The sequence below is a fragment of the Heterodontus francisci genome, chromosome 17 (assembly GCF_036365525.1).
Source record: "Heterodontus francisci isolate sHetFra1 chromosome 17, sHetFra1.hap1, whole genome shotgun sequence".
Lineage (NCBI taxonomy): Eukaryota > Metazoa > Chordata > Chondrichthyes > Heterodontiformes > Heterodontidae > Heterodontus > Heterodontus francisci.
In genome coordinates this window covers 71,721,214-71,736,046 of record NC_090387.1, presented here as the reverse complement: position 1 = coordinate 71,736,046, position 14,833 = coordinate 71,721,214, and positions in this window count along the sequence as shown.

Genomic DNA, 14,833 nt, shown 5'->3' with positions numbered 1-14,833 from the left:
TGCTAGAATCTATTATTAAGGAAGTCTTAACAATGTACTTAGAAAATCATAGCATGATCAGGCAAAGTCAACATGGTTTTACAAAAGGTAAATCATGTTTGACAAAATTTATTAAAGTTTTTTTGAGGATATAACTCGTCGGGTAGATAAAGGGGAACCAGATGATGTAGCATACTTGGATTTCCAAAACGCATTTGATAATGTGCCGCACAAAAGGGTTAATATGCAAGATAAGGGCTCATGGAGTTTGGGGTAATATATTAGCATGGATAGAGGGTTGGTTAACAGATAGGAAGCAAAGAGTGGGCATAAATGGGGCATTTTCAAGTTGGCAGGCAGTGAATAGTGGAGTGCCGCAAGGATCAGTGCTGGGGTCTCAGCTGTTCACAATCTATATTAATGATTTAGACAAAGAGACAGAGGGCAAAGTATCTAAGTTAACTGATGATACAAAGTTAGTGGAAATGCAAGCTGTGAGGAGGACACAAAGAAGCTGCAAAGAGATATAGACAGGTTAAATGAGTGGGCAACAAGGTGGCAGCTGGAATTTAACATGGGGAAGTGTGAGGTTATTCACTTTGGTTGTAAGAATAGAAGAACAGAATTTTTTTTTAAAAGGCATGAAACTTGTAAGTGTTGATGTTCATAGATACTTGGGTGTGCTCGTACAAGGAACACCAAAAGTTAGCATTCAGGTACAACAAGCAATTAGGAAGGCAAATGGAATATTGGCCTTTATTGCAAGGGGATTGGAGTACAAGAATAAAGAAGTCTTGCTATAACTGTACAGGGCTTTGTTGAGACCACATCCGGAATACTGTGTGAAATTTTGGTCGCCATATTTAAAGAAGGATATGCTTACATTGGAGGCAGTACAGCAGAGGTTCACTTGATTGTACCTGGTGTCATGCAGGTACATGAGGCACATTAATTTTGCCACACGAACGTTGATTTTTAAACTGTTACTAGAGTAAAGAAAGAACTTGCTTTTTAAAAGAAAGCAACAGCAGATCCTTGGCTAGACAGACATTTTTTTTGCATACTAGCAGACAGTGTTAGGGGGAGATCATGTCTAACAAATTTGATTGAATTTTTCGAGGAGGTGACTAAATGTGTAGATGAGGGTAAAGCAGTCGATGTAGTCTACACGGACTTCAGTAAGGCTTTCGATAAGGTCCTGCATGGGAGATTGGTCAAGAAGGTAAGAGCCCATGGGATTCAGGGCAATTTGGCAAATTGGATCCAAAATTGGTTTAGTGGTAGGAGGCAAAGTGTGATGGTCGAGGTTTGTTTTTGTGATTGGAAGCCTGTGACCAGTGGTATACCACAGGGATCGGTGCTGGGACCCTTGCTGTTTGTACTGTACATTAATGATTTAGACATGAATATAGGAGGTATGATAAGTTCGTAGATGACACGAAAATTGGTGGTGTCGTAAATAATGAGGAGGAAAACCTTAGATTACAGGACGATATAGATGGACTGGTAAGAAGGGCAGAGCAGTGGCAAATGGAATTTAATCCTGAGAAGTGTGAGGTGATGCATTTTGGGAGGACTAACAAGGCAAGGGAATGTACAATAGATGGTAGGACCCTAGGGAGTACAGAGGTTCAGAGGGGCCTTGGGGTGCTTGTCCAGAGTTCACTGAAGGCAGCAGCACAGGTAGATAAGGTGGTTAGGAAGGCATATGGGATACTTGCCTTTATTAGCCGAGGCATAGAATATAAGAGCAGGGAGGTTATGATGGAGCTGTATAAAACGCTAGTTAGGCCACAGCTGGAGTACTGTGTACAGTTCTGGGCACCACACTATAGGAAGGATGTGATTGCACTGGAGTGGGTGCAGAGGAGATTCACCAGGATGTTGCCTGGGTTGGAGCATTTCAGCAATGAAGAGAGACTGGATAGGCTAGGGTTGTTTCCCTTAGAGCAGAGAAGGCTGAAGGGGGACCTGATTGAAGTATACAAAATTATGAGGGGCATAGATAGGGTAGATAGGAAGAAACTGTTTCCCCTTAGCGGAGGTGTCAATAACCAGGGGACATAGATTTAAGGTCGGGACAGGAGGTTTAGAGGGGATTTGAGGAAAAATTGTTTCACCCAGAGGGTGGAATGCACTGCCTGAAGGGGTGGTAGAGGCAGGAACCCTCACAACATTTAATAAGTATTTAGATGAGTACTTGAAATGCCATAGCATACAAGGCGACGGGCCAGGTGCTGGAAAATGGGATTAGAATAGATAGATGCTTGATGGCTGGCACAGACACGGTGGGCCAAAGGGCCTGTTTCTATCCTGTATAACTCTATGACTCTATGATTAAAGGAACCACTCCCTACTCCAATTTAATCCACAATGGACTTTTGATTACCAGACGTTGAGGGCGTAAGAGCTTGCATTCCAGGTTGACTGCTGAGATGGCCGAATAAACAAATGGACATGGTCACACCCCCTAGTCACATGACTAACCTGCCAGGCAACCTGAACTTTTTGAATTCGAGCTTGCCACAGAGAATCTGAACACAGAAAGCTCCTGACTCCTGGATTGAGAACATCTCTCTCCTGCCTGCTCCCATCTTTCTCACAGAACTGAAACCCATTGAAGATATAGGAACCCCAAGGGAGAAAAGTCTCCTACAGTGAACAAGGTTTAAGAAGAATACTGGGCACCAATGAGAAACAGGGCTACCTACAATCAAGGACTCTACAGCGAACTCGAAGCACAGTAACAAACCCCCTTCAGATATTGCCTCAAACTTTTTCACTTTATTTTTCTTCTGCTCTTTTCGCACGTGCTTATCGCGTATGCATGCTAGTGTGGGGCATGGCATGTATCCGTAGGTGTTAACCGAATTAGAGTTTAAGTTTAATAAATTTCACTTTTCTTCTTTAAACCTAAGAAAGCCTTTTTGTGCTCATTTCTTTACCTTATAATTGGCAAGCGGTGAAAAAGGATTCACCAAGGAGGAGCTCAAAACATGTTTAAAATTAAAACCCTGTTACAATAAGACCAGGTGAAGGCTGAGAAAGACCCCTAGACACCTCTCTCACCTATTCGTAACACTGGGATGAGAGGTTGAGTAAATTGGGCCTATATTTTCTGGAGTTTAGAAGAATGAGAGGTGATCTCATTGAAACTTATAAGATTCTGAAGGGGCTTGACAGGGTAGACACTGAGAGGTTGTTTCTGCTGGCTGGGGAATCTAAAACATGGGGGGGGGCATAGTCTCAGGATAAGGGGCAATCATTTGGTACTGAGATGAGGAGAAATTTCTTCACTCAAAGGGTTGTGAATCTTCAGAATTCTCTACTCCAGAAGGTAATGGATACTCCATCGTTGAATATATTTAAGGCTGGGATAGACCGATTTTTGGTCTCTCAGGGAATCGATGAATATGGGTAGTCGGCAGAAAAGTGGAGTTGATGCCCAAAATCAGCCATGATCATAATGAATGGCGAGGGAGGGGCTGTGTGGTCTACACCTGCTCCTATTTATCTTCTTATATTATATTAAAGGATATAGCAGCACCAGAGCAGGTGCTAAAAAGATTTAGAATGATGATACCAGAACAGAGGATGTACTTATCAGGAAAGGATGAAAAGGTTCTTTTCGCTAGGGCTCAAAAACTAGGGGTTTATAAATACAAGATAGTCACCAATAAATCCAATAGGAATTCAGGAGAATCATCTTTACTCAGAGAGTGATAAGAATGTGGAATGCGTTACCACATCTCTCAAAGTAATGGTAATAGCATAGATGCATTCAAGAGGAAGTTAGACAAGTACAAGAGGGAGGGATAAAATAAAAGGCTATGCAGTTAGTCGAAGAAGGGTGGGTGGAGGCTCAAATAGGCATAGACCAGTTGGATCAAATGGCCTGTTTCCATAATGTAGACTCAATGTAACTCTATATAACTCCTTCCCTTTGGAGCCAAGTAGCTCAGCCCACCATTGCCAGATCATGGGCAGTAACACCTCATCTGAAGAACATTGAAGTTTGTGGGTTCAGTGCGCTGAAGAAGCAACGGCCTCAGAGTTCTGTCAGCTAGATTGTTACAAAAAAAGTTTCCGTGACCCTTTTATTTACTGTAGCAACACTAGAATGTCCACCAAGAGAAGCAGATACCCAAGAGTGTGTGAATAGTACCGGCCGTCCAACATGAATATTTAATTAAGGTACACCCAGAAAAACAACTCAAAATGCTGCAAATTTGAAATAATAGAAAATGCTGGAAAACACTCAGCAGCCCGACAGCCCGAGGGAGAAACAGAGTTAACGTTTCAGGTTGATCACCTTTTGTCATCGACCTGAAATGTTAACACTGTTATTCTCTCTCTACATATGCTGCTTGACCTGCGATATATATCTAGGAACATTGGGCGAGTTCTTTGTGCTGTAACTCTGACAACCAAAGTGCCTTCCCACTATCCTTCCATCAAGTAAACCTGCCACAGAAGAAAATGTAGTATTCCCCCATGTTCCATATGAAAGAATTGAATGGGAAGAGTCAGAGGCAATTTCTGACCAATGTGACGGATGTACTACTTTGTCTTTTTCCAGGTACGACATGTTCCTCCAAGTTGGCGATGCAATTCTCTTGGATGTTGCCCACTTGGCTTCCAGGATACAATTCCACAGTACCAATATTGTGAACCACATCCTTTTCCTCCTATCCTTTTTGCTTTCTCCTGCTCCCTAGAATCAATTATCGTAGCAACTTTTAAATTATAGAAGCAGAAAGGCCATTTTACCTGTGGCCTAATTTCTTTCTCAATCCACACCTGATCCATGCTAATTTGGCCTTTAATCAATCCATTTAATCCCTTGAGGAATGTTTTATGGCATCTTCTGTCCGCCTCACCCCAACTGCAAAAAATAAACACAATACCAGAACATCTAGGATTACACCCTACCTTGTCTTCCTTTGCACATTTCCATTATCTCAGCAGTTGAAGATCTCTCAACTACATTCTTAAGCATATGTTCATACAGCTCTTTTATAGAAATGCTTTTCCATACATCAGAAACTACTAAAGTTGGAGATCCATTCCAGATATCCACCGTTGAGTGAAAAAAACCCTTCTAAATCAAACTGTGTTTTTATTTTTGTTTCCACTAGTTCTGTAGTCTTATTCCAAATTGAATAGTTTGCATCTACATCATTTAATCCAACATCATTCAATACAGTCTTCTTGTACTGGGATTTGGAGAATGAATCCCTGTGCCGCTAACAGACTCCCTCTAACCAATACTTCATTTACCATCAAACCACTTTGGATTGCACCCTCAAAGCACACTTTCTTCTTTCTGGCAACCTACTTTCAGAGTTTCCGATCAGCACAGCTGATTACATCCACCAGATGTCTAATAATCTTTAAGTGCCCCTCTTCCTGCTTCTTAAGGTGTTGAGTGTGATCAATACTGAATATGCTCTGATTAGGTGCCATATTCTACTAGTGACAATAAGTTCATTGCTCCGTACTGGAAATTACTGAGCTCCCACTGTGTGGGCATCATAAGCAGGATATTATTTAAATGGAAACAGACTGCCGAATGCTGTGGTATAGAGGGATTTGGGTGTTCTTGTATTCTTCTTTGGCCTCCTTGTCTCGAGAGACAATGGGTAAGCACCTGGAGGTGGTCAGTGGCTATAAAGGCCAATTCTAGAGTGACAGACTCTTCCACAGACGCTGCAGATAAAATTGGTTGTCGGGGCTGTTACACAGTTGGCTCTCCCCTTGCGCTTCTGTCTTTTTTCCTGCCAACTGCTAAGTTTCTTCGACTTGCCACACTTTAGCCTTTATGGCTGCCCGCCAGCTCTGACGATCACTGGCAACTGACTCCCATGACTTGTGGTCAATGTCACAGGACTTCATGTTGCGTTTGCAGACATCTTTAAAGCGGAGACATGGACGGCCGGTGGGTCTGATACCAGTGACGAGCTCGCTGTACAATGTTTCCTTGGGGATTCTGCCATCTTCCATGGGTCATTGAATATATTCAATGCTGAGCTAGACAGATTTTTGATCTACAAGGGAGTCAAGGGTTATATGAATCACAAAAAGGTAGCATGTAGGTACAGCAAGTAATTCAGAAGGCAAATGGAGTGTTGGCCTTTATTGCAAGTGGGATGGAGTATGAAAGTAGGGAAGTCTTGCTATAACTGTACAGGGCATTTTTGAGACCACACCTTAGAGTACTCTGTACAATTTTGTTCTCCTTATTTAAGGAGGGATATACATGCATTGGAGGCAGTTCAGAAAAGGTTCACTAGGTTGATTCCTGGGATGAAGGGGTTGTGTTATGAGGAAAGGCTGAGCCTATAGTCTTTGGAGTTTAGAAAACTGAGAGGTGATCCTACCCCAGAGAACAGTGGAGGCTGGGTCATTGAATACATTCAATGCTGAGCTACACAGATTTTTGATCTGCAAGGGAGTCGAGGGTTATAGGGGGTCAGCAGGAAAGTGGAGTTAAGGCCACAATAAGATAAGCCATGATCTTTTGGAATGGTGGAGCAGGCTCGAGGGGCCAAATGGCCTACTCCTTTTATTTCTTAAGTTCTTCTATGCAGTTATTAATTCAATTGCACTTACAAGGCTTTCAAACATTGGAAACCAGTGTCTGAACTCTAGACAAAAGTGGGCAAACCTGTGAAGGCACTGAACAGAACCAGTAACTGAAATAATTGAACAGGTTCTCTGTTTATACCTGGGCTCGCAACAAATTTTACCTGGAGACCAAGGCATGTGACTCATCTGGTGCACAGAAGTCAAAATATCTTGAGTATTTTTTTAAAAACTGAGATCTATACAATATCTACAGGGCCTCAATGCTCAAAACGTGAAAAGAGTTCCCTGTAGTCTGTAAACATAAATGGGGAAATGATTCACAACCTAAAGAACCAGAGGGGAGATGAGATTTTTTTCCACACAACAAATTATTACAACCTCAAATATACCGCATGAAAGGCTGGTAGAAACACATTTATTGTAACTTTCAAAAGAAAATTGAATTAATACTTAACTGAAAAAAAAATACATGGGTATGGGGAGAGAACAGGGGAGTGGGACTAATTGGATAGCTTTTTCAAAGAACTGACACAGGCACAATGGGCTGAATGGCCTCCTTCTGTGGTGTAAGATTCTATGGACAACTGAGACCATGTGCTATGTGTAATATTACTTGTCCCTGTCATGGAATGAGGTGATGATACTTAGTAGCTTTGGTGGACATCCAATCTTTTCTAGTAGTCTGAAGAGACCACGTCTGCTGACGAGGTCAAAGGCTTTGGTGAGATCAATGAAAGCAATGTAGAGGGGCATCTGTTGTTCGCGGCATTTCTCCTGTATCTGATGAAGGGAGAACAGCATGTCAACGGTCGATCTCTCTGCACGGAAGTCACACTGTGCCTCAGGGTAGACGCGCTCGGCCAGCTTCTGGAGCCTGTTCAGAGCGACTCGAGCAAAGACTTTCCCCACTATGCTGAGCAGGGAGATTCCACGGTAGTTGTTGCAGTCACCGCGGTCACCTTTGTTTTTATAGAGGGTGATGATATTGGCATCGCGCATGTCCTGAGGTACTGCTCCCTCGTCCCAGCACAGGCATAGCAGTTCATGTAGTGCTGAGAGTATAGCAGGCTTGGCACTCTTGATTATTTCAGGGGTAATGCTGTCCTTCCCAGGGGCTTTTCCGCTGGCTAGAGAATCAATGGCATCACTGAGTTCCGATTTGGTTGGCTGTATGTCCAGCTCATCCATGACTGGTAGAGGCTGGGCTGCATTGAGGGCAGTCTCAGTGACAACATTCTCCCTGGAGTACAGTTCAAGGTAGTGCTCAACCCAGCGGTCCATTTGTTTGCGTTGGTCAGTGATTATGTCCCCTGATTTAGATTTGAGGGGGGCAATCTTCTTGATGGTTGGCCCAAAAGCTCTCTTAATGCCATCATACATTCCTCTGATGTTTCCAGTGTCTGAGGCCAGCTGAATATGACTGCATAGGTGTTGCCAGTAGTCATTTGCGCAGCGCCTGGCTGTTCTTTGTGCAGTGCTTCTGGCTGCTTTAAGTGCTACGGATGTTAACCGCTGGGGGCTTTCTTGTAGTTCAACAGTGCAATGCGCTTAGCGGCTATGACAGGTTCCAGCTCTTCATTATGAGATTGAAACCAGTCTGCATTTCTCTTTGCACGTTTGCCGTAGGTGGTCAAAGCTGACTCATAGATGGCGTCTCTGGTGTGGGCCCACTTGGTCTCAGCATCCCCTGTGGGAGCATTTTGAAGGGCTGTTACAAGTGAATTTAGAAATTTTTGTAACAGCTGTGGATGAGAAATTCTGCTCGTGTTGATGCGTGGGTGGCCCTTCTGCTTGGAATGATGCAACTTCTTTGGTCTGAGTCTAACCTTGCTGCACACCAGGGACTGGTGTGGAAGCTGCGCGTGATTTGAACACTGTTTAAGGAGGCTCGCCTTGTGACAATGAGGTCTAGCTGGTGCCAACGACGCGATCTTGGGTGCCTCCATGAAACCTGGTGACAGGGTTTAGTGTGAAAGAACGAGTTGGTGATGCAGAGGTTATGATAGGTACACAACTCAAGTCCGTTCTCATTCATCCTTCCAACGCCATAGCGCCCAAGGCAGGAGGGCCATGAGTCATGGTCGGCCCCAACCCTGGCATTAAAGTCCCCCAGCAGGAACAGGTGTTGGGGATGCTGCTAATGATGTTATGGAGTTCCTCGTAGAACTGGTCTTTAGCTTCAGGTGGGGAGCAGAGTGTTGGAGCATAGATGCTTATTAGGTGTACTGGACCAGAGGTGGTGAGCAGTCGTATGGACAGTATGCGTTCCGAGCCATTTGAGGGAGGCTCTATCATGCTGAGCAAGGAGTTTCTGATGGCGAAGCCCACTCCATGCTGTCTTGGTTCCACAGGATCCCTGCCCTGCCAGAAGAAGGTGTAGTCTTGCTCTGCCAGAGATCCAATCGCAGGGAGGCATGTCTCCTGAAGTGCTGCAATGTCTACATTGAGTCTATTGAGCTTGTTGTTAATGATGGCGGTCTTCCGAGAATCGTTGATTTATGTAAGGTCTTCCGACAGGCCAGGACACATAGTTCTGACGTTCCAGCTTACAAAGCCTTGCAAAGTCTCTTCAGACTACTAGAAAAGATTGGATGTCCACCAAAGCTACTAAGTATCATCACCTCATTCCATGACAATATGAAAGGTATAATTCAACATGGCGGCACCTCATCAGACCCCTTTCCTATCCTGAGTGGCATGAAACAGGGCTGTATTCTCGCACCCACACTTTTTGGGATTTTCTTCTCCCTGCTGCTTTCACATGCGTTCAAGTCTTCTGAAGAAGGAATTTTCCTCCACACAAGATCAGGGGGCAGGTTGTTCAACCTTGCACATCTAAGAGCGAAGTCCAAAGTACGGAAAGTCCTCATCAGGGAACTCCTCTTTGCTGATGATGCTGCTTTAACATCTCACACTGAAGAGTGTCTGCAGAGTCTCATCGACAGGTTTGCGGCTGCCTGCAATGAATTTGGTCTAACCATCAGCCTCAAGAAAACGAACATCATGGGGCAGGACGTCAGAAATGCTCCATCCATCAATATTGGCGACCACGCTCTGGAAGTGGTTCAAGAGTTCACCTACCTAGGCTCAACTATCACCAGTAACCTGTCTCTCGATGCAGAAATCAACAAGCGCATGGGAAAGGCTTCCACTGCTATGTCCAGACTGACCAAGAGAGTGTGGGAAAATGGCGCACTGACACGGAACACAAAAGTCCGAGTGTATCAAGAGTATACCCTCAGTACCTTGCTCTATGACAGCGAGGCCTGGACATCGTATGTCAGCCAAGAGCGACGTCTCAATTCATTCCATCTTCGCTGCCTCCGGAGAATACTTGGCATCAGGTGGCAGGACCGTATCTCCAACACAGAAGTCCTTGAGGCGGCCAACATCCCCAGCTTTTACACACTACTGAGTCAGCGGCGCTTGAGATGGCTTGGCCATGTGAGCCGCATGGAATATGGCAGGATCCCCAAAGACACATTGTACATCGAGCTCGCCACTGGTATCAGACCCATCGGCTGTCCATGTCTCCGCTTCAAAGACGTCTGCAAACGCGACATGAAGTTCTGTGACATTGATCACAAGTCGTGGGAGTCAGTTGCCAGTGTTCGCCAGAGCTGGCGGGCAGTCATAAAGGCGGGGCTAAAGTGTGGCGAGTCGAAGAGACTTAGCAGTTGGCAGGAAAAAAGACAGAGGCGCAAGGGGAGAGCCAACTGTGTAACAGCCCCGACAACCAATTTTATCTGCAACACCTGTGGAAGAGCCTGTCACTCTAGAATTGGCCTTTATAGCCACTCCAGGCGCTGCTCCACAGACCACTGACCACCTCCAGGCGCTTACCCATTGTCTCTCGAGACAAGGAGGCCAAAGAAGACTTGTTCCTGTGATATGTGAACTATTGTCAGACTCACAGGACTACAAGTAATATCCAAAGAAAACGTGGGTTTTTATTATAACCTAACTAGAACACACACAGACATATATATACATATATATATATACATATATATATACACACACAGTTACTGCATGAGCCGCATCCAAACACACCTGTCTCTGTCGAGCTATACCCACAACTCCCTGGGTCATGTATAACACAACATCATTTCCTCCAGTGACCTTCACTTACAGCTTCTTAAGGTAGTCCGCTCTTAAGGTCATCCCACAACACCATGTAACAGTAGAATTGGCCCAGCAGAGCCACTCATGTTCCTTTTTGTTTGAAGGTCATAAATAGTTCTGCTGTTTCTTTCTCCCAAGTCACAATCTCATATCAACCTCTGTGGCCCATTGTGCAACTAGTCGAGTTAGATGGCATTGCCAATATAAGAACATAAGAAATTGGAGCAGGAGTAGGCCATTCAGCCCCTCAAGCCTGCCTCACCATTCAATAAGATCGTGGCTGATCTGTCCCAGGCCTCAACTTCTCTTTCGGGCCTGCTCCGCATACCCCTCGACCCACCGAGATTTCAAAAATCTATCTACCTCCTCCTTAAATACATTTAGTGACCTGGCCTCCACAATTCTCTGAGGTAGAGAATTCCAGAGATTCACCACCCTCTGAGAGAAGAAATTCCTTCACGTCCCAGTTTTAAATGTGTGCCCCCTTATTCTGTAACTATGTCCCCTAGTTTGAGATTCCCCCACGAGTGGAAACATCTTCTTAACATCATCTTTGCCAAGCCCCCCTCAGAATCTTGTACGTTTCAATAAGATCACCCCTCATACTTCTAAACTCTAATGAGTAAAGGCCTAACCTGTTTAGCTGTTCTTGATAAGTCAACCCCTTCATCCCAGGAATCAGCCTGGTGAACCTTTTCTGAACTACCTCCAATGCTAGTATATCCTCCCTTAAATATGGGGACCAGAACTGTACACAGTACTCCAGGTGTGGCCTCACCAACACCCTGTACAGTTGTAACAAGACTTCCCTGTTTTTAAACTCTAACCCCCTAGCAATAAAGGCCAAAATTCCATTTGTCTTCCTAATTACTTGCTGCACCTGCTTGCTAACCTTTTGTGTTTCATGTACAAGAACTCCCAGATCCCTCTGCACTACAGTATTTTGTAGTCTTTCTCCATCTAAATAATAATCTGCCTTTTTATTCTTCCTACCAAAGTGACCTCACACTTTCCCATATTGAACTCCATCTGCCAAGTTTTTGCCCACTCACTTAACCTATCGATATCCCTTTGCAGATTCTTTGTGTCCTCATCACAACATGCCTTCCCACCTCTTGATGATTTCACAAATGGAAATAAAATAAACTAATTTATTTAATCTCTTCTGTTATGAAGACCCTAGTATGGACAGGCTGCACATAATAGAAGGACCTTAGGACAGACTGCTGAAGGGACAGACATCCACACTCTGCTTAATCACCACTCCATTCATTGCTGTCTAATGAATCTTTCCACAGCCCCCTTCTCTGGAACTACTCGGCCCCTGGCTCAGAAAAGCTCTGTCACTAAGCACCACAAACTTACTGTGCAGAATTATGCCGCTGAATGTTTGCATCTGCACATTTGTATAACAAAAACTCTATCAAACCATGACTCGAGAGTGCATGTAAATACTTTGTACAAGACAATGAAGAGAATTGTGGCTAGGGGAATGCACAAAAGACAAACAAACAACGCGTCTGTAAAACCTAAATCTTATATTACAGTTTTGCCTAATGATTATCCAGTCAATGCCACAATCAGTAGCACCATAAAAATAACGAGACTACAGGCCATAAAACTGCAGCTTATTGCTTAAAGAAGATCACTGTAGTGCCATAAGCTGCCAAGACAATTCTGGGTGAGGTGAGAGACACAAGGTCAGTTTATAAAAATGCTACTTCAAATCTGTGAAACATTTACCAAATTATTCTTCTTCTCTTCCATGTCCAATGGCACGTGAGGCAACCTATTGCTTCCACTGCTTTACATCCAACAGATTGAGCTCTGAGTTGTTCCTGTAACAAAGTGTCCTTTGACAATTTCCAGTTTCCTGGCCCTAACCGCCTCCTCTTCACCATAGGCATCCAATCTCTCTACACCTCCATCCCCCACCAGGACGGTCTGAGGGCTCTCCGCTTCTTCCTTGAACAGAGACCCAACCAGTCCCCATCCACCACCATCCTCCTCCACCTGGCTGAACTTGTTCTCACATTGAACAACTACTCCTTCAACACCACTCACTTCCTTCAATTCAAAGGTGTTGCTATGGGTACCTGCATGGGTCCTAATTAAGCCTGTCTTTTTGTGGGGGATGTCGAATATTCCTTGTTCCAGTTCTACTGAGGCTCCCTCTCCCAACTCTTTTTTCCAGTGCATTGATAGTATCGGTGCTGGTTCCTGCTCCTGCCCGAACTTGAAAACTTTAACAACTCTGCTTCCAATTTCCACCCTTCTCTCACCTTTACATGGTCCATCTCTGACACTTCCCTTCCCTTCCTCGACTTCTCTGTCCCCCATCTCTGGGGATAGATTGTCCACTAATATTCATTATAAGCTCACCGACTCCCACTGCTACCTCGACTACACTTCCTCACACTCTGCCTCCTGTAAGGACTCCATTCCATTCTCCCAATTTCTCCGACTCCATCACATCTGCTCTGATGATGCATCCTTCCACAACAGCACTTCTGATATGTCTTCCTTTTTCATCAACCAAGGAATCCCCCCACTGTGGTTGACAGGGCCCTCAACCGTTTCCGACTCATTTCCCCTACTTCTGCCCTCACCCCTTCCTTTTCCTCCCAGAACTGCGACAGGGTTCCCCTTGTCCTCACTTTCCACCCCACCAGCCTACACATCCAAAGGATCATCCTCAGCCATTTCTGCCACCTCCAGCGTGATGCCACCACCAAATGCATCTTCCTTCCCCTGTCAGCATTCCGAAGGGATCATTCCCTCTGCGACACCTTGGTCCACTCCTCCATTACCCCTGACACCTCGTCCCTTTCCCACGGCACCTTCCCATGCAATCGCAGGAGGTGTAATACCTGCCCTTTTACCTCTTCTCTCCTCACTATCCAAGGCCCCAAACATTCCTTCCAGGTGAAGCAGCTATTTACTTGTACTTCTTTCAATTTAATATACTGTATTCGCTGCTCACAATGCGGTCTCTTCTACATTGGAGAGACCGAACGAAGATTGGGTGACCGCTTTGTGGAATACTTCAGCTCAGTCCGAAAATGTGACTCCGAGCTTCCGGTTGCTTGCCATTTCAACACACCCCCCTGCTCTCATGCCCACATCTCTGTCCCGAGCCTACTGCAGTGTTCCAGTGAACATCAATGCAAGCTCGAGGAACAGCATCTTATTTTCTGATTAGGCACGCCTACCAGACTGAACATTGAGTTCAATAATTTCAGAGCATGATTGGCCCTTTTTATTTTTATTTTATTTTATTCCTTTTTTTTTAACCATGTGCCTGCCTACGGTTTTTTCATGTTTGTGCTTTTGGCTAGGGCTGCTCATTATTCTGTCATTATTCTAGCACTCCCTCTGCACTAATGCTTTGTCTTTCACCCCATAAGCACACTCTCTTTGCCTTTGTCCCATGACCTTGTCAGTTAATCTCTCCAGCCCTCCATCCTATTACACATCTTCCCTTTTGTTCTCTTTGCCAGTTCTGATGAAAGGTCACTGACCTGAAGTGTTAACTCTGCTTCTCTCTCCACAGATGCTGCCAGACCTGCTGAACTTTTCCAGCACTTTCTGTTTTTATTTCCCCTTTTACATAGGCAGGTTGTTAGCCTGGCTTATGACCCTTAACCAGGAGGGCTGGCTAGATACGATGTAGGGCAACGTTGCCTCTCCACTCCCATTGGTTGCGAGTACTCCACTGGATGTCAACCCAGTATTTAGAAATTGGAACTTGTGTCTACACTCATCGGGACTGTCTGGAGTGGGACTTCAACCCACAACCTTTGGACTCAGAAGTGAGAATGCTGCCACCGAGCCAAGGGTCACTCCATTTACCAAATTTACAACACTAAAAGAATTGTTTGCCATCAGGCCATGAGATTACTTTGAGCTTTTTATTTCCATGAATGTTCATCATTAAAAGTTGGGTTTAAAGGTACAGAAGTGTTGATCTGCTGCACAATCACAGAATACCACTTCTGCAGCCATTCTGATCACACTCACCACTCCACAGTCTACTTTCTTTCCCTTGCCTTCCTCACTTTGGTTGAAGCCATTGTACTTGCATATTACAGTAATAATACTAGACTGGACAGAATTGTATGGATTTTACATGTCCAGTAAA